The sequence below is a fragment of the Rousettus aegyptiacus genome, unplaced genomic scaffold (genome assembly GCF_014176215.1).
Source record: "Rousettus aegyptiacus isolate mRouAeg1 unplaced genomic scaffold, mRouAeg1.p scaffold_m13_p_7, whole genome shotgun sequence".
Lineage (NCBI taxonomy): Eukaryota > Metazoa > Chordata > Mammalia > Chiroptera > Pteropodidae > Rousettus > Rousettus aegyptiacus.
The window spans coordinates 30,859,216-30,881,198 of record NW_023416310.1 but is presented as its reverse complement, the minus strand read 5'-3'; the positions used below and the strand labels follow the sequence as shown (position 1 = coordinate 30,881,198).

Below are 21,983 nucleotides of genomic sequence, written 5' to 3'. Positions count from 1 at the left end.
ATGTTTATATTTATTTATACATTTAGGATGCTTTGAGTTTGGGGGCAATAAGGAGCTACGGATATAGGTAGAAGGCCAAGCCTAGTACTCCAAGCTGTCTCCCTGCTCTGGAATTCAAATAATAGTGAAAGAAGTTTTGATTTTTCAGAAGAATTCCAGTGTCCTCCACTTTTACTATAATATAATTATTTATTGTAATTCAAGACACAAAGAGCAGTAGTTGCACCTTATGTAAGGCCATTATGACATAGTGATATATATTTCTAGGATCCTCTTGAGTTGATGGTTTCCACAAGACAACATGAGTTGTTATATGCAAAGTGTAATTACAAGTTAATGGTTAACAAACCCATGTGAGTCATTTTTCTCACTAAAAGATTTAGGTATCAGTTTATTTAGACATACAATGATTTTGGATACTATAACATTTTATGTTTTCTTTTGATCTGGCTTCTTTGTTATGTTAAATATAACCAAACATAGAGAAAAGTGAAATGAACATAAATATGTAGTGGCTAAGTAAACCATCACAAACACTTGTGTAAATGCCACCATACATAAGTCAAGCTAGTACCCCAGAACCTGTCCTCATGCCTCAGACCAGTCATTTCCTAGTTCCTTATCACCAAAGGGTGCCACTCTTTTTAATTCTATCCTTGGATTTTAGTCTTTAACATATTTGAAATTTATATAAGTGGATCATAGAGTACATATTCTTTTTGCCTTTCCTCTTTCATGAAATTTTGTGTTTGTGAGATTCATGTGTGTTCTTGTGTGTTACCATAGTTTATTTTTTATAATTATGGTATTTTGTTTTCTAAAAGTGCCAAAATATATTTATTTAATTTGTTTTAATGGAATTATTATTTTTTTCAAATTTGAGGCTATTATAAATAAGACTGCTCTGAAGATTCTTGTCCATTTATTTTGGTACATGTTTGCACATATTTCTATCTAGTATATGACAGGAGTAGAATATGAAATGTGGAGCTATAGGGTATGCATATCTGCGGCTATAGTAGGTGATGTCACAGCATTTCCCACAGTGGCTGTGCAGATTTACATTCCCACAATATCTTGTCTATACTTGACATTATCCATCTTTTCAATACGAGTCCATTTGATGGTGGTTTTTAAATTTTTGCATTTCCCTTTTATTGTGCTGTGACTCTTTTTCCAAAAAGATTTTCATTTGTGTCCTAGGGCACAGAAATGTACATACTTATTCACTACTTCTGAGTAAGGAATAAATAACATTGGAGATATATGTTTTTATATTTTACGACATAGAGGTGAAAGTTTCTCTGGCAACTGCTCTTTATTTCTATAGATTTGAAGACACTTTATGTAACCTATATCATGTAAGCATATGAACAGTTTTGCATTTTAAATTTTTAATTATAATTTGACATTTTCTCTAATGGAAAATATTTTTGAAAGTTCAAAAGTAAATTTTGTGTACTTTTTCTGTTAATTTTTTATACCATCATGTCTATCCTCTCAAATTTCTAATTCTTCAAAGCAGCACTGTGAATAATATCATAAATTCACCTACTCTGGTGTGGTTGTGAGAAGAGGTCCTGACTGGCTAGAATGATTCATCCAGGACTGAATCATCAGTGCAGGACTTATTCATTTTTGGTCTCATAAGGGTTTAAGAGCCCTTTGGGAATCACAACTTACCCACTGTAAATAGATCACTATCTGCGACAGTGCATACCTCTAAATGTTCAAATCAACATTCTTAGTTTGTAAATAAAGACTCACCTTTTGGTAAGTTACTATCTGGGAGCATTTGCTCTTCTATGTGGGAGGGGGTAGTGTGTGTGTGTGTGTTATATAATTTGTTAAATTGAACATAATGGAACTCCACTGTGAATTCATTAAGCATTTTTATTTGGGGGGTGGGGAGACGGGCAAGGCAACCCTTGGTTGACCTCACAGATTGCAAAGACCTTGTCAGTTTATAATCCCTTATTTTTTTTTATTTTTTATGCCTATAGCACCTGGTCTTCCTAGATGGTCTCTCATCCAAGTACTAACCAGGCCCAACCCTGCTTAGCTTCCGAGATCAGATGGGATCGGGCTTGTTCAGAGTAGCATGGCTGTAGAGTCATGAAGCATTTTTTGAAACTAGTTTCGTTTTAAGAAATAGATGGTTCAACTTTTGACGATCATAATAGTTTTGAAAGCATGTTTTTATAGTTTCCTATTTAATAGAAGAGTAGATGGCATTACTCTCTTTAGCTGATTTTTCCCACGTTAACATTGTTTTTAATCCTGTTTATTTTTGGTGCAAAGATTTATCTAAAGGTTTTAATGATTATGTATCCTGTATCATTATCTAAGAGAAAAGAGAACTTATACAAATTATAAGATACTGCATTTGTTTCCTTCAGTGTTTTACATGAAAAATATTATGAAAGTAATATTTTCTAAAAAATCAACCATTATCCCCCAAATGATAATTATGAATACTTTATAAATAAGATGTGATCTCTCTCTGATCTGCTAGTCTCTTTTTCTCAAATCCTCTTTTCTCTTTCAATTAGTTTATATCAATTGTATAAACATATATTGTTATGCATAAATACATTTTCAAAAATGGCACTGAAAATTAACATATAGTTTATTAAATTTGGATATGTTCTCTAATAATTCTAAAAGTATTACATTGATTATTTGTTTTAATTTTCAAAGTAATAACAGTATTCAAATCCATAGAACATTCTATAAGGAAAGTCATTTGAGGACAAAACATGCTTTATTCTTGTGCATTTGCCTGAGGAGGACTCTATTTTAACAGTCCGGAATCCAAACAGAAACAAAATATCATTTCAGAGAATACAGGATGCAGAGTTCAAATTGAGCAGCCTTGGGCACAAAGGATCATTGCTTCTTTCAAAGCCTCCTTCTGAATGAAATATACTGAGTGGCTGTTAGTTATTTTTTGTCCCTTTACAGAGCTGCAATTTTAGTTTTCTATGAATATGAATATGTTAAAGACCTAGACATTTGTTCTCCCCAGTTGTAAGGTGAAATGTTCCAAGTGGCCAGTTAGATTATCCAAGAAGTGAAAGTAGGAGACAGTAAACAACCTTGATCAAAATACTCCATGAGCTGCCTAGTGGGCTTATACTCTTGCCTTGATACATGGCCCAGTATTAACAGGAGTAAGACACTCTTTCCTTTCTTCTTGCTCCTGGGCCTTAAGATGGAGCCTGAAGCATTAAAACTATATTTTAACTACACTTAGTATTGAGTAAATACTTGTAGTCTGACCTTGAAGTCTAATATCATTTTGATTAAAAAATAAATATTTAATAAATAAATATTCTACTTAAAGCTGCAAGCATGAGGCAGTTTTCTGCACATGAGTAGTTTTCATGGTACTTATGAAGATATGACAGTTTTGAAAATATCTATAATAGATGGCAGCAAGAAAAATGCCATGAAAGGCTTGATGAGCCGTGATTGATCATTTGCCACCTGGGTCAAAATATCAGAACCAGTTGTAGAAAATCAATTACTTAATTCCTAGTTTCAGTTAACTAGACTATGGGTAAGAGGAGATGAAAATAATCCTCATCAATGCAATTGGCTAATATGTAGGTACTCAGTCTTTAAAGCATACCGGGATATCTTTTTAAAATGCGGAATCTCCTTTTGTAGATCTGATATTCTGCATTTCTCCAAGCTCCCTGGGACCACACTGAGTAGCAAGAAACAAGATCGTATGGAAGTAAAGTAATGTCAAAAACGACAAACTAAGAACAAAAGCAACACCCCTCCCAAAATAACAAGACAACCAAAAAACTCTTAAGTATTTGAGAAAAGTTGACAGGTTGAATCCTGATCCTGTGTGACAGTATATTAATCTGCTGGTTATTGATATTTTCTTTCCTAAATATATCAGAAGATAGGTTATACATAGTTTACAGGGTTAAGAAAAAAATTGTCATTATCATTTCAGTTAAATATGATAAATATTTATAAATAAAGGGAAGGTTATTTTTCTCTCTTCCACTTTTCATGTTTCTACCTTCATTAGTTCTTATGGCCTAAAACACAAGGCTGTGTACTTGGGAACTGCAGTGTATAAAAGCAGTTTATTTAATACATCTCTTCTTATCCCATACTGCAATAAATGAATGACGATGCTCACTGCTCTGTGCAGAGAACTCTTTAAAACATGATCTGAGAACATATCAACAGGAACTGTAGCCCAAGAGGTTAGGGTATTTGGGAGCCAACATTTGGGGGAGTAATGTTATTTCCACGAGGATGAAGGTCTGTGATTCAAACTGACTTATTTGAAAATTTCTTCTAGTTTTATAGTAGAAAAACTACAAAATTACTCAATACTTACTACCTTCTTGCTAATGTGCTCAATATTTTACTTAATTTAAGCCTCACAATAACTGAGTTTACATGTTATTTCATTTAAGCCACATAATAACTCTGTGAGCTAGGTACTAACATTTTCTCCATTTTCTAGATGAGAAAACTGAGGCCTACAGAAGTTAAATAATTGTCCTAGTACAAAGCTGATTAGAATTTAAACTTATCAATCCTTAATCCTGCCTAACCAAGAAATAAAATCCACTCACAGATCTCAGGCCTGCATGTATCCACAACTGTAGCTGATACATCTTGAAAGTTAGGAACTTTGCGTGTATTGTGCAAAGGCAGCTCAGAAGTGTACATTCAGTCTTCAGAGTCCTAATCTATTTTTTTCTTGAAAAAGCAAAAGACCAGGTTGTATCTTGCAGGATTAACCCAGCAAAATCTTAGTGATAGATCAAACTTTAAAAAAATGATTCTAGTGTGTGATAGATGTTAGCGCAATTCGAAACCCTTTTAAGATGAGTCTCTTGCCAATTATTATTGATCAAGCATGAATTCCTGCTATATACCTAGTATTGTGCTAAAAATTACAAAATGCTATATTTCAAAGGCAAATATTTCTCTCGATTAGTACATAATATATTGTCTAGAACTGATGACATGACAAGTTCTATTTTATTTAATGCACCCCTCAGGCCTTTAGCCCTAAAACAAGAACCAGACATGTCATGAGGTTAGTTTTACCCAATGAGTCTATCTGCAGGAAACCTGTTTGGAAGGGGGAAGAATGGGAATTTTTTTGAGTTACTCTATCTAGGATCCCAGAACAGTGCTGTAGTGTGGTCTTGGAGGGGACCGTGGAGGAAGTTCTAATTTGAGCAAGTGCAATTAATAATTGTTTCCAGAGAGGCAGCTGGCAAAGCTCCCATGGTAGCATCAAAGGGAACAGGAAAATTAGTCTAGACGATGCAGGCTGGGAGCATGTCGCTTCTCCTCTTTTCCTGTGTGACATTGTGGCCTGATTTTCTGCATAACTAAAAGAGTGCCCACCATGCACTCTGCCAGAGGAAACCAGGCCAAAATTTCATATATAGATTCACTGCATATCGGAGGCGATGGATTTTTTTCCTCATAAATTGCATTGGGGTTACATTCTAAAACAGCTCCCAGACACATTGAAGGGGACTTAAGAGGTCCAAACTCATATTACAGATGAAGGAGACTGAGGCACTTAAAATTAGCAGCAGAGGTGGCATTGGAAACGAGATTCCTGATTTCCCACCAATTTAAGAAAGGAACTGTGTGGCCCAGTAAAAAGCTATATAGTATAATTCAAAGACATTGATGTTTGAGTATTTTTAAATTTGGATGTAAGAATATCTTGTTTTACATCCTGTATTTTTGAGTTCTAAATAATAAGATCAGTGTAACCCAATTGTAGTTAACTGTCTTCATTAAAAAATGTAGTAAATAACAAATCTGTAGATCAGAAAGGACCTTAGATCAAAAGTCCAACCCTAGGCAATTTAAGTATTGAGAAAACACCTCCCTTTTTATTCAATGTTGTTGTTTTTTTTTCTTAAAGAGAGGGATCCTTTTATATTAGATCCTAAAATTATAGCTAATATTTAGAGCAGCTCTTATGTATCTAACATTTCATTAAGTGCTTTACAAACAAATCTCATTTAATCCTTCCCAAATCCTTAAGATTAGCAATCTATCTCCATTTTACAGGTGGGGAATAGGAGACTAGCAGAAATTAAGTATTTCGCTCAAGGGTCCCACTGCTGGATAAGTGATGGGCTCAGATCATTTAACTAAAATCTGCCTGACTTCCTGCCCTCCCTGTTCTTCAGCATTGCATATACTGCCTCTCAATAAATATGAATGTCAGCTTAAATACAGTGTGGACAGAACTCCATGAATCAGGTCATTTTATTTGAGGCAGTTTTCAAAAGAAAGTTTTATCACCAATAGCCTGGAGCTTATCATTCTCTTTTCTTTTTTTCATTTATTTTTTTCTAATGTTCACCCACCCTTTCCAGATATTTGCATATCAATCCAGAGAAAAGATAAGGGGAAACACTGAAAGTCATTAGTCATTTCAATGGATCATGGTTTAAATCAAATCATTTCGGTATCATTTGAGAATAAAACAGGAATCATGAAAATAATCCTTTGGTGCTGTTTTTACATAGATGTGGTTTCAGTATGTTGGGCCTGATCACCAATTATAATGAAAAATGAAATTGCTTAGAGTCTAAACTGGGTTTGAGGCAAGGTCTGTCTTTTATGAATATTCAGAATGAGCAATTAAATCTATTGCCATTTCATTTACAAGTGTCTACGTTTATTCAGATGACCAGGAATAATGCCAATTAGAGCCTATTTTAAAATGGACTCTCATCACTTAGTTACTAATTAAAGCGCCTTTCAGAGTATAAAGACTATCACAATTAGAGGACTCCCCCAATCAAAAAGTTAAGCTTCTTCTTGATCTTTACCTAATCTGACATATCCTTAAGCTTTTAAAACATTATAATGATGATAAACCAGAAACCAAATAAAAGGAAGAAAATAAATGCACAAATTAAAGTAGACAGTACTTCATTTTTTTTCATGCATACATTTTCTAAAAAGGGCATCAGTATTGTTATATATTAGTTAGGAAGCTGAAGAGCTAGTTTTTAAAAAGACCCAGTAACACACATAACAACAAAAAGCCACTTTAGGTCTCAATCTTTTCTTCAGTTTAGTACTCCATTGAAACCAACACTTCTGCATTTTGATTACATTAAAAAATGTCAGTACTGAAAGTTAGAAATCAAGTCTGTTTCCATTGTAACTGATGTGTAGAAGGAGCACAAAGTGTGTCAATTGTAAATTTGAGCTAATATAAGCAGTGACTTGATTTGTATTAAAAAATGTAAATGTTTCTTTGAAATCTAAGTTGGTCTTTGAAAGGAAAAGTTACTTACTGAGAAATCTTCATTGACAGAACAAATTCGACTTGCAAAGTAGAAACCAGTGTTGTTGGCTTGAGTAGATCTCAAGTCAGCTGTGAAATTCATAACCTTTTATCCATAAAATAGCTTCTCTTCTGATTGAAAATTATTTTTGAGCTGGGTATTTGCTAAGTCTAAAGACAAAAGGCTTCATATGCACATCTGAACATCAGCTTCAGGGTGACTTTTAAAGAGATGGTTGTTTTCTTAGGGGTCACAGGTGACACCATCTTGAATTAATCAGTCATATGTTAAGTCATATGTTACCTATTAAGTCCAATACCATAGTGACTTAAAGGACAGCTCCAGACAGCTCAATGAATTCAGTGATGTTAGTTTCTTACTTTGTACCAAGTAATTTTTTTTAGGGTGTCCCACTTTTAATTCTTTAAAGTCCCAATAGATTAATCTACTTATTCAATGATTAATTATCTTGTAAAACAGAAATCTAAAAGCTTCTTTTTGTTATTTGCTTCGATTTTTAAAGTAGTCATTCTTGAATAATAAGCTAGCCTTGGGTTGCCATTGCTTTTCTCTTGTTCATTTTATATAATACAACCATGACGCAACAAGTGGGGCAATTCATCCAAGAACAATCAAGATAGGGTCAATTTGACTATGAAAGAAAGAAAGGGTTATTTCTAAAAGTCCTTCTTGTGTGGAGGGACAGGAAAATGCATAGATAGTTTCTCCCTTCTTTAGAGCTCCCAAGGGCAGGAACATTAGGGATTCCAATTTGGAAGAGACTGACTTGTGTTTCCTACAATAAAGCAGTTCAAATTTTTCAAAGCATGGACTTTGGTAACAGTATTGAGAAAAACAAGCTACAGGTAGACTTTTCTTAAATTTATGACCCGTGCTTATTAGCGCTATATCAACTTGTCATTTGATTTCAATGAAACTGGTAACAAATCATTAATCGTTAATGATTCAAGTTAAAATTTAAAGTGTTATGAATCAATTGGCCTGAAACTGGACTTGAATCCTTAATTTAATAAGTAACATTTTTCTTATATCTGGTATGTGCTTAGTATATATTTTTAAAATTTTAAACCTAGGTATTGGGTTATCACTAGAATCATATGAACACATTAAAAATAAGGTTAGAAAGTTTAATTGCTATTTGATTTTTAGGGCCCCCAAAACATTTGTACATGGAGTTTTTAAAGATTTAGCAGTCATTTTGACTTTAATTTACCTTCTTGGTTCAACCTACAGGAAGAATATTATTTAAATAAGTTGATAGCTCTGTGACTTATTTCGGTTTGTTAAAAATAATCCTTTGAATCTCTAAAATCGTATTTAAAACAGTGTTGACTTATTTGTCTGGTGGTAATGTGGATGCAAGTTAATTTTACTGAGTTAAACTAACTGCAATTGGATCAACATGTACCTTTATATTAATGGAAGATGAATATGTGTTTAGCATAACTGAATACTGATGAGTACTTTACATTTCATAATGATTACTTAGAACCCAATCTTCTGAATATAACACATTTATAATAAAAGGAGGGAAATTTAAGGAGGTACAAAAAAATAGACTTTAATTTGTAAAATGTGCTTCTATAGATCTGTAAAATGGCTTTTCTCTAGGGTTCAAGTAGAAAGGAGGAGCATTTTTGTTTGTATCTTACTCAGCTGCAAAGAGCAATGAAGTCCCTGAACACCAGTGCTGAAAATCCTTTAGTTGGCTCCTGGGGACTTTTGACTCATTGCTTATAGAAGGAATGTATACTACATATATCTATACTTCATTACTACTACTACCTGGGTTTTCCTTGATCTTTGGAATCTTTTTGGCTCCCACTTAATCAAAGCTAGTTCAAATCTCCAGAGGGCCTAGAAAATTTCCAATCCTTTCTGCCTTTTTAGTTTATTTAATAGACCACATTGTCCTTGATCTCCACTGTATTCTATCAACAGTTTACTTAATGTGCAGAGTTCTGGGTACATTTTGAGTTTGTCTCTCAAGGGTTTGGTTGACAATTGAATTCAGTATGCCAGGTCAGAAAAAGCATTTTGTCCAGAATAGATAACACGAGAACACATATTTTTCAGTTTTCGTAATCGTGATGAATATAACCAGCTTTTCAATATGCCACATCTTTTCTGCTGCATCTTAATAGATCTATGGCTCTGATCTTCTGTGTCAGGACTTTCAGCTAATTGGGATAAGTTATATATGTTTACAGTACTGTTATGATCTATAAAATGGTATTTTGTCTGAAGCTATATAGACAAACACATTATATATTAAAATTATCAGGAATTTGTTTGCAACATAAAACTCTGCTGGGGTATGCTTGGGAGTCTCACATTTTGCAAATACAGGGAAGAGGCCAAAAAATTTCAATGAATAATTATGGAGTTATACTTAACCAGTATATTTCATAGGATAGTTAGTATTGAAACATAAACGGAATTATTTTGTACCTAAAATGTATTTTAAAAATAGAGATGAGTAGATCTCTGGTTTTGTGATTTTTAACAACAAAAGTCAAGATGTTTTTCAATAAACTTTGGCTTAGTTACAAAAATACCAATTTTTGTAGCATAGCCTGTTTATTAACAGTGTTCATTACACTGAGATACACGTGAGAGGTTTTCAGAGAATATTATAAGAAAGAGTCTTTAGAGCTTGAATCAAAGTGCTGTTGTTCAGAGGGATAACCGGTTGCTGAAGTATGTAAGTATGACACACACATCACGATTAATGCATGATACTGACTTAAGTTGGATATAAAGAATAGAAAGCTGCAGAAGAGAAGTGCGGCCACTCTGAAATGTGATTAATAAAACTTGAATGAGTTTCAATTAGTTTGTCAGTTCCACCCAAACAGTATTGGTATTGAGAAAACTAATAAGCATAGTTTTACCAGAAACTCGTCATTCTTAGTTAACAGTCTTCATTCTAAAAATTATACATTTTAATGTAAGTATGCAATTCAAGGATAGAAATGTGAAAATTGAAGTGTGGAGTGAAGATAAAGACTGCTAATTAATGATGCTGTGAACAAATTGGACATGTTCTGGAGTTATATATGCTTAGAGGGGAAAAAATGGACAGATTAGATTATTATTCTTCTTACTCAAGTAAGATCAAAAGATCGATTTATAGTACTGCACTTCCAGATTTTTTGAACTATATGTGGTGTTCTAGACAAGCTGAGTTCAGAAGTTTTACTTTTGGACTTGAGTTCAATTAAACTTCTTTTCAAACTCTTAAAAATGAATATATATTGTGGATGGATAGATGAACGATCTAGCAGACTCTAGCAAATAATCCAGATTTATTTCTCAAATTGGCAACATATTCTGAACTGTTACTTATCTCTTTTCCCTTTAAAATGCAATTAACACAATGTAGAGATATTTCTAACTATGTTACTGACCAATAGCTGCAATAAAATGATGTTCTCCTTGAAACTGGCATAATGGAAGATATTAGTCATGTGTTAGATACTTATTTGCAGAACAGAAGTATTCCTGCAATTTGTAAGAATGTCTGTTAAAATATAGCATATTAATATACCTGCTTAAAGTTGCTATTAGTACAACTTCCAGGTTTACAAATCATAACTTCAATGCATTTTACAAAATGGAAAATGACAGATAGAAGCTAACTTAATAGTATTGGTCTAAATATTTAATTGTCAATCAAGAAATTCTTGGCTTTTGGTGTGGTAGATATTATGATCTATAACTGTCAATTAAGATGACTGACAAAATTATGTCTTGAGTCCACAATTAATCATTTGCTCCCATTGTATATTGGTTAAATTCTTCATTATTTCAAGAAAACAGAAAGCCCTGTGGCTCTTCTTTCACTTTTGAAACTTTAGTTATCTGAAGCAAAATGGCCATTCATTATTGAAACATTGAAAACCTGAATCTCTACAAAAGGAATCTTTATGAATTCATTCCTTAATGCTGACCATATAAAGTGATCATTTTTCCCTTGCAGAAGAGGAATGTCAGTGATTGCAATGAAAAATCTATACATGTTATTTCTAAATACAATTAAACAGTTTTAAACAGATTACCTCTTAATTTATTAAACAAATATTTAATATTTGGTAAATTTATAGCATTATACTGAATGTTGTGACCAAGCAAGAATACAGAATCTAGAGCTGAACTGCCTAGAGTCAGACCTTGATTTATCACTTACTTGACCTCTCTTGTGCTTAAATGTAGATAACAGATAATAAATAATTGCATTATTTAATGAGTTAATATATTAAACACACCTAGAAAACTGCCTGGCACAAGGTTAGTGCTTACTGTTACTGTATAGGTTCTACTGCAGGTGAAAGGGACCAAAATTAAAAATGGCTTAAAATGAAAGTTTATCTCTCACATAAGAATCTGAGCAATAAAATCTGATCTCTGAGCAATACAAATTGAGCATGTGGCTCTTTTCTGCAGAATTTTTAGAATTTTGTCTTTTATTTCCAATAACCTTAAGGGACTGTCCTCATCTGCTTGGTCCAAGGTGGATACACTCATAGAAAGGGAAGGAGAAAGCCAGCTTACCCTTTAAGGGCATGACATAGAAGTTGCTCTCGTTCTACTCACTCGTTGTTGGCCAAAACTTAGCCACATGGCCATACATAACTTCAAAGGAGCCTGGAAATTTGCGTCTTTATATCTCATGGCCATGACCCCAGCTCCAAGTTTCATTATCTCTACAAGAGAAATAGAAGAAAAAGTTTATTAGGAGGGCATTTATTATTAGTCTTTGTCATGGATAAACTCACATGGAGTCAGCACAAAGATAGCTTTCCTACCCAAAGCTGGTAGTTTGTGGTACTGATTTTCCATAGTACACTGGAATGCATGGGAGAAAAGTAATTCTTCATTTTTCAGGCACATGAACATAAGAACATCTCAAATCATTGTTGATAACCAGGTATTATTAACTTTCCTGATTTTGCTTTAGCTTATAAATATGTATTAAAGCTATTCTTATTTTTTTCTCTTATTGCTTTATCCTAACTCTTTTCTAAATTAATTTTCTTACCCTATTTCCTGCTCTCTCTTCCATCTTCTAGGCTAGATAATATATAAACTTGCCAAATGCCCATTTAGAAGGTTCTGTTCTAGGAATCATTATGGTGATGAGAGTTTGATCCTTGGTCTTCTTTAATTACTTTTATATTTCTTTGAAATCCATCATTTGGCTTTCTCTTCCCCAAGCACTAATTTCAGAAGCCTTATATTTGTTCATAAAGGCTTAATGGATTATAGATCGTTTATTAGCCCAAGGAAATAGGCTTTATTTAAAACAGCTATTTCAAAAGGGCTGGAGCAGAGAAGAGCAGCAACTTAGTTTGAGTATATTTTATTGCTTTTATGTGGATGTACCTGTTAACCACATATCTTCCTACAGCTTTTTAAGAATAGGGAACAAGTTCAAATAATAAGAAATTCATTCTTCAAAATGAGAGCTTGTTATTCATTCAATGGACTTAGTGTGGTTTATTTAATGAAAATGTACTGGAATAATGGTGAGCAACTAAGTAGAACTAAGTTGTAGAGAAAACACATGCAGACTTACTAACTTTTATTATCCAAGAGGACAAATATACTAATTCCTCAGAAAAAAACATTTTTCAAAAAATTTAAAGTGATTTTTTGTTTTTCTTTTTAACATTTGGCAATGACTAGGGTATGAAACCATCGTTAGCATTACTTCATTCAGTAAATGAGAACTGCAAAAATCTGCTAGAACTGGATACAAATATGGAATATGTGCACACTTAATGCATCATCATTTGAGCCAGTATATAGCCAAGGACATATTTCTAGCTGATGTAGAAATTCAATTCTGCTGCCATATATAGCTTTCCTACTTTAGAAACATTGGAAAGGAAGAGACGATTCAATTGTATAAAGCCAGAAGTGTGAAATATTCTGTATATAAAAAATAAATCCATAAATAAGCCATTTCCTGAAAGAGTCTACATGATTATGTAGCCTAATTCCCCAAAGTGCTAGCTTGAGGTCAGATCAATTTTAAACATAATAAAAGGATGGTGTTTTCTCCTGCATTATGCCAATATCTTTTGAAAATTTCATATCTACAGAAGACAGGATCATTACATTTGAAAAGTGGACAGGCTACCCATAGAGAGCATGTATTATCTGAAATAAATGTTCATTTCAAAAGGAAAGTTTGAGTGACTTGGGTTAGCAGTAAAGACACCTCTTAATCATAAAAGTAAATTTTAAGAATCTTGCAAGAGGCAAGAAATATATCTACAGACAACTATGCTTCATTCATTTCCCAAACATTGTATGTGGAATAAGGCATTATAAATAGATTATGTAAGAAATTATTAAAGTAGCGTACTTGGCAGAAATTTCAGAAGCCGTGTCTGAGGAACTCTTAAACAGAAAGGTATTTACTAATTGAAAGTAGAATCTTTCTCTTGGGGAGAAAAGAAGTGGAAGATAAAATATCTTTTTCAGGTTCTATGAACATTTTAACTTGGTGATTTAGCGTGGTCTATAAAGAACTTTATCAATTTAGAGAGGTCCTGCAAGAGTAGAGCGTAGAAGTGCCTAAATATTTATTTATTTTTATATTCAATTTGTGTTAATTTTTTATTCTTTCCTCTCTGATAAATCTGTGCCTTTAAAACATAAATATATATAATATATAAATATATATTTATATAGATATTTATTTATTTATTATTATTATGTAAAGACATCATGATCTTGCATAAAAGAATCAAAGAGGAGACTTCACAATCTTTGTTTTAGTTCTTTGTCACTTTAACACTTATGGTAACATCATCTTTGAATTAGTTGTTATTTGAAATCACCTCTTTCTATTAATTTTCTACTAATATTAGTAGAAAGTTAGGCTTATTAGGAAAGGCTAAGGGATTGAGAGGTGCTAATCAAGAAGGGAGAGTAAAAAGGAAACTACCTCTGAGCCCCATCGGACTGCTTGATTCCCTGAGCATGTCAGGTGCCTGGTTTTTGTGTCTTCTAATCCTTCACCGAGGTCACCTATTTTGCCATAGACATGGTTTAACTCCTGCTCATCCTTCGAGAGCCATTTGAATTGACCTTTTTGAAAGGTCTTTCTCAACATTGCGAGAAAAAATTAACCCCCCTTTTCTGAGTCTCTGTCACGAATTTATTTCATTATTATAATCACTTCAGTTTAGACTTTCTATTATAGCATATCTAGCTGTTCCAGGAATTAGTTATATCTTGACTAAATTATTGCCAGATGTTTCTGTTGATTCTTGACACTTGAGGCTTCTATTGTGAGGTGTTATGGTGGAGTGGAAAGACAATGCAAACTTTGAAATAAGGCAGACCTAGGTTTGAACTTGCATCCTTTACATAATTTACTTTGTGAAAATTACCTATAATTTTAGTGAGCTTTAGTTTTCATGCTTGTAAAATAGAGAGAATGATGTATATTTTATAGGGTAGTACTGTGAATTAAAAGAGAAAATTATAGTAACAAACAAACAGTTCTTATTTGTATTTACAGAAAACTGAAAACTCAGATATGTTTTGTGGCTCTTCATCAAAGACCCTAAGCACCTCTTGCGGCAATTTCTTGAAGTCAGTTAACTTTTGAAGCATTGTCTTCCCTCACTTACTTTCTCAGGCTTTCCTCATGTAGAAAGTTAGATGGATGAATGACAAAGGCTTGGAATACTTAATGAGTATGGTAGTTCTATAATTAAATGCAATCAATCTATAATTTATCAAAAATGATTGCATATCAAGTAGGCATAAAACCAAAGCATTCCATTCATCTTCATACTGTCACAGTGAGTATTACTAACATGGTTTGCCTGGAAATGGTTCACCTAGTCACAGCATCTGGAGTAATGGCTTTTATAAAGCAGTCATTCCATGTTTTGCATATGCTGGTTATTAAGACAGATTTAAAGGTGATGCTGTATTCAAATAACTTTGTGGAAAATTCCAGGGACATTATTGCCATAAACTAGTCAGGCTTTTTACAAATAAGTATTAATTCGTTCTATCTCTAATTGTCTTTCAGTGCAATAAAAAATTAGGATTTACTCATTTATGAAGTGGTCTGCATTGCAATTTTGTGAGATTCCCTTATGCCTACTGATTTATTTGCTCTTTACAGAGCGATTCTTCATTCTCACTGAAATTTCAAGTTATTTTTGTCAAATTGCCTTTTCAAGTTAAATCAGTCTGCAAATCTCAGAAGACTGGAATTCGATAAATTAAGCAATGGAAGAATAAAACAAAATTCAGAATCTACATTTATGAAAGATTTTTTCATAAGACAAGATTGAAATCAACAATATTGGAGTGCAAGTTCAAATTTATTGTTCATATTCTTTTTACTTAATATAATTGTATTAATAAGCAAATTTTTCCCCAAAATGATAATATTAATCAACTATTTAATATTTCTCTTTATTTTTGATTTTAATTTAATATTGGGTACAGAAAATATAAGAAATATGAACAGTATTGACTAATGATCCTTTAGTAGTAGGGATGTATTTTTATTAGCCTATCCAAGCTTTCTTGCTCCTTATAATAAACCGTGAATTTAGGAGATGGCCATCTGAGTTGATGGTGTGGTTTGCACTGTCGATCAAAGTTGAGCAGAAATGATGAAATTCAAGCCTAATAATTGAGAGCCACATGCTCCTGTACCCAGTGGAGGGCAGAGAAAAAATTAAGGCATGGAAAACAGGAACAGTAAATACAGTTGAATGTGGAATGTTAAAATATGCATGATTCACTTTTTCTAGGTATATAATGCACAAGCAAAGTAATTTTGTTTAATCTAAATTATTACAAATTCATAGCCGGGGCTGGACCAGGCCAAAACTCCTAAGAAATTTCCTCTTCCCTCTTTCCTTGGTATGTCATTGTCCTCTCCTTTATCAATTGCTAGGAATAAGGTTTAACCTAGGCAGACTTGAGTTTTAAACAATCCCAGGAGAATTTTATATTATAAAGGGACTCTCTGAAAGTAATACAGATTCACTGTCCCATTGTCTTCTTTTCACTGATCAGTGCTGATTTTCCTTTGGTCAGGAGGTCCTGACATATATTACTCATCAAATTAGAGAGATTAGCCCACCCCAACAAGGCCATAAATGCCTTATCCTTTGGCTTAGCTCAAGTACCCTTCCTTTAAGAAGTTTTTCCTGAACTCTGGCTTCTTCCCATTCCAGCTGGATCAGGAGACCCCTCCTGGATGCTTTGTTGTGTTATTTAGAGGTCTTTCTCATTAACACAAGCTTCAGCAGGAAAAGGATAGTATCTTATCCAACTTGCCTTTAGTTCTTGACATATAGTGAATGCTTATTTAATAAACAAATTAATAAGTTACTATTTACTCTCCTAATTGGAGATAGGACAAACTAATACTATTTTTTTTTAATTTTTATAACAATACAATACATTAAAGAGAAATCTATAAAATGCTTCAGTTGTTACTTTTAGTTATTGTAAATAAATATACTTGTTATTGCTTAAGTATGGTGGAAACATTGAGCATTTCCTAGAAAATAAGGACTAGAGGTAATATAAGTTTGCTATACAGAAAACTAGCTGGAAACTTAGACCGTCTTGCCACTCTCTGAGGTACTACAAATTAATAATTTCGCTCTTATTTTGCTCAAATGACATTCAATGCGAGTGACTATAAAATCATACACCTTATTTTGGAAAATTTTTATTAAAGCGTCTGAATAAATATTATTCTTTTAGGAAGTCACCTAGGATTGTGTACACTTACTACAAAGATATTGATGCTACTAAAAGAAGTTGAGTAGCTCCTGATTTCAGAGTTGTTATTAAGTGCATAGGAAAACCTTTACATTTCTGTGGACAGAGATATTTTTTCAGGCTTCAAAGAAAAGACCCACTTAGATTATTGTGACAAATGGCGATGTAAGAAAATGCAAGGGGCCTTTCTATTAGCCACACAGCCAGGCATTATAAGAACTAAAATATAGTCATACTACCTCAGATTTCACAGCAAATCTAGCGAACTGGTCATTTTGTTATCTCCTTCCCCAAAGGAGACATTTTTCTCATGGTTCATCTCCCTGTTCTTCTGATTTCCAAGGGTATACTTTTTCTAGTGACCCTAGTTATTTATACCAAATTCTCATTTCCTATGTCTTCTTTCTCCATTTCTCCTTTATTGATCAGAACTGGTTAGAGAAGCGGAGAAGAGATATGACTCCAGAAGTCTGGAATGAGCAGCCAGGTGGCAAGTAGGAGCTAAGACAAGTTAGATGTGGGGCAATGAAGCCGGTTTGGGCTCGGAGGAATTGAATATACAGAATGCAGAAATCCTTCAAAGCCCCCCAAAGCAAGAACTATTTGAGACCTGAATGAGTATAGAAACAGAATGACCTAGGATATGTACACTTAGGGGCACAGATAATGGATGTTTGTATCTGCAGCTGGTTTTTATTCCTCTAAGTTACATTAGCCTCACTTGATATTCAAGCAGCTCAATTTATTCCACAAATATTTATTGAGGTCTCCCTCTATTCTAGGCAAGGTGCATCTCTCCTTATTCACTGATTATAGTTCCGAATGACTTAAGATTAAAAATAGAAGTTGAGTCCAAATTTAATAAATCAAAATTTGACATCATTGAGACTATTTAAAAGGTAATCAAAAGAGAGATTCTGAAGGTAACAATGAAGATGCACTCCAAATAGATTTTGAGCCTTGGTAGCTTCTTTTTGACAAATATCCAAGTTTCCTTTGAAGAGAACAACGCTCATTTTGATCCGTGAATTTTTATGTATTTAATGCAGAAAAACCCCATCATATGACTTTTTCGCTACATATTTGCTAAGTTAGTTCTGAACATTTTTAAAATACCATCTTGAGACCTTCATTTTTGGTCCACCCACCCAGAACTTTTGGGTATTTTTTTTTAAGTGGAAGAAGCAGGTTTGACTGTGAGGGAATGATCAATTCTGACCTGGGGCTAAAGAGGCGGACATGGAACCCTCCTTTAAATTAAAATAACACATTTCAGAATCTTTTAAAGGTTGAAAATGACTGATAATGCTTTACATTAGGTTATCAGCAAACTTTTTCTCTTAATGTTTTAGGCTCATGGGCCATTCATTCTGTCAAAACTACTCAGTTCTGCTGCTGTGGTGCAAAAGCATCCTTAGACAATATATAAGTGAATGGGTTTGGCTATTTATGGATACCAATATTTCAGTTTTACATAGTTTTCACGTCTCATGAATATTCTTCTTTTGATTTCTTTTTAACTGTTAAATAATGTAAAAATTCTTCACTTACTGGCAATATGAAGAGAAGTGGGATGAGATTTGGCCCCTGGCCTCAGTTTGCTGGCCCATGATTGAAATGAGGAAATCAACAGTTAGTAATTTCCAGAGGAAGACTGGTAACATACAGGGAAGCTGCAAAGTTGGGGCAGCTTCCAGGAGCCAGGCTGTGGATGACTTATCTGTACCCCCAGTGTAAAGCTTTTAAAGAGTACCATGAATGTTTAATAAGCTGGCTATGGAGCAGGAGTACTGTGCATTAGAACCTTACATGGCTGCACAAAAGTGCTTACTCAAGGCTCTGCAGTCCTCATAAATACCAGTGGTCTTTTGGAGGCCCCTTTGTTTAGATGAAACAGGGTGCCAGAAATTATTGCTCCTGTGACTTAAATTCCTGGACACACCAACTACACTTCTTTTCAAATAAAAGTCAGTTTGGATTTATTTAGAGACTTTGCCCTTATGGACGAAATATCAGCACAGTATGGCTGAGAGAGCAGGATACTCATCTCTTGAAAATTCAGCAGGCCTCTGGCATGGTTAAATTACTGCTTGCTGGTACTGGGGACATTCCTGTGTTACTTGTAGGAGGACAGCCGTTCCGGGGGTACTTGACTTCCAGGGATGAATGCTTCTCTCGAGATGGGTTTATGGGTTGCAAAGCCAGTGTTGAACATCTGGCCACCTTGGTTTCTCTCCTCAGTACAGTATGGCCTGTTTAATAAATTCTCTGAATCTGGCCAAATGTCCTGTGATGCCTAGCATAGAATGAATGCCCAAGTAAGGATACAATTTTAAGTTAAAATCCTCCCTTTGTTTAAAATAGTTTCTCACATTTCACTTTGAAACTTGGAGGAAGAGGAATGCTTTAATGGGTGTATGTGTCTGGGAAAGCAAAGCAAAGCTAAACAAAGCAGTATTATTTGTTAAAACTATTTACTTCCCAGAAATGGGAAAGCATATGAGCCAATGTTTCCTAACATCAGATTTTTTCCCCACTTAATTCAGAGCCTTATTTTTTTCTTTCAAAGTTGGCGGTTCAGCTCCAGGGACAAAATGAAAAACCTCTTTCCCTCCTATAGTAAGCATACTCTAGTGTGATTACACTGAGGGTTTCTCTCTGCTATCTTTCTAGAAATAGAAATATACTGGTGTCACGTGGCTACAATACATCCACATTCAACTGGTAATAGTACCTTAGCTGCAGGAAATGGGCCCTGAGATAAAATGTAGCCCTGGAAAGGGTTCCTGTGCCAGCCTCATTTGAAAAATGACTGTCAACTGCATACAGCCAAGTGCCTTCTCAATGCCTACATTCATTTCCTGGCACCACTCTGTCCAGAGAAGATCTGATTTTGCCAGTGTTATTTCTTTAAAACCTAATTCCATTTCTCTGTTGGTCTAAGTCAGCATTCCTAACTCCAAAGCAATTCAAAGCAATAGATTATCAGGCCCCCACCAAACAGCCCCCTTCGTTCCTTTCTGTTATACGGTGGGACTGTAAAACCAATACCTCTGCCTCCTTCATTGATAGAGATCCCCTTGCTCTGCTTGCCGAGGACCCAGGAAACCGTCAGAAAGGACGCTCAAATAGAATAATTTTAACGATTACGGTAAAACATAGGCCTGGTATCACTTAGATCAAGGAACAACTCATATATTTTAAAGAGAATGTTTGGAGGGAAATGTGACACTTAAAAACCTTTCTTTTTTGCTTTCTTGTTATACAGAGAACAACTCATGCAAAGCAAACCCAGCTAAATAGGTTGTTTTAATTTAGCAGTTGATGAAAACTCCTTCAAATTTGGATAAAGTAGTGGGTAAATGAAATAATTAAATGCCACAGGAACTTTCCTTTTGGGGGCTGGAAGTGCTACTAATTTGTCATTAATTATCTTACCTGTTGATTTTTTTTTTTTTTCTTGGTTCTAAATGTAAACTTTGAGAGTTTCTGCTTTTCAACATATGAGTGTGATAGGGAAAATGTCTGGTACAGGACACATGCAAAAGCCATTTTCTCACTCTTGTACTTAATTATCTTCCTTAATTGCCTTCCAAAACCATCTTCCAATTTCATTTAAAAATTAATTTGTGATTGTTTCTTAGCATATAGGTGCTAACAATAACTAGGTTGGCTCAGGAAACATTACCATTTGAAGTTTAGAATTCTGAATGTTGCATTTTTTTCTTATAAAAGAATAATGAACTTGCCAAAGGTTAGAAGATTACAGAATGTACAAATATTATATTTCCTTCCTGTGCACTGAATTCAAGTGTCTTGATCCTATTTGAAATCAGTAGCAGAGAAGTGCTATATGTTTTATAGATAAGTAATTTATATGCATAACTATTTGTAAATTATATAAATGTGTTTGTAATGCATATATTTGCAATAAGTATTTCAATTTAAGACCTTGATTAATTAAGGCTACCTTGAAAATTTATAGCTAATATTAAATAACATTTAGAATTATAGTGAAATCACCCTTTATGTAGCAAGAAAGAAGCCAAATAATATAAAGTTTTGGTAAATACTTCAAATAATTCCTGTCTTCTATTAAGATGCATCTTTTCTCAGTCTTGATTTACATCACACATTCATATAAAAGAACAATAAATAAGTGAAGATTTCTGTGGAGCATAATATTGGAGAGGGAAGTGGGAAATTTTGCTATCAAAAATTGCATTTTTGTCCTAGAGAAGAATTTCACCATTATGGGGGAAATCAAGTTACCCAGCTTCAGACATCTTGGCTACATTGTGAAAATGGCAGTTAATAGTTATCTCTTTTAACAAATAATAATATCTTATGTGTAAGCCTGCAATTTATTTGACGACTAGTTCTTGCTTTTTAGTCTCAACCTGAGGGCTCAGGTAAGTTATGCATTCATCACACTTTTTTAGCAGTTGACTGTTAAATGTGCTCAGTCTCCTCTAACTTAACATTTCTTAAACCAAACTAACTTTCTGTTCAGTTTTGTTTCATCTTCTACATTCCCTATCCCAATATATTGACAGTTGCCACTAAGTCACCAATATCAGAAATCCAAGAATCACCCTACATCTCAACTTTTTCACTTCTTTTGCAACTGTTTAGTTGCTGTATCTTGCCTGTGATCTGTAATAGCTTTTCGTCTCACTCTTCCTCTCCATTTCTACCATGGATGTTTTAGTTCAGGGATTTGTCTTCTCATGAGGATTAGTAAAATCATCTCCCTAAAAGGTATTCTTTCTCCGATTTTATGCCCCTCTAAATTATCCTTATGTCTTTATTTCAGAGATTCTTCCCCTGGCACAATCGATATGTTGGGCTCGGTGATTCTTTGTT

The 21,983-nt window shown here is 33.9% G+C and overlaps 1 protein-coding gene and 1 pseudogene across 34 annotated transcripts in view; one reads left to right on the top strand and one right to left on the bottom strand.

The window, feature by feature from the left end:
- The window catches only part of NRXN1 (neurexin 1), a 1,005,516-nt gene that overhangs the window by 649,816 nt on the left and 333,717 nt on the right, over nt 1-21,983 (top strand). The gene's annotated exons all lie outside the window — the stretch shown is intronic.
- LOC118605896 lies at nt 1,995-2,113 on the bottom strand (annotated as a pseudogene).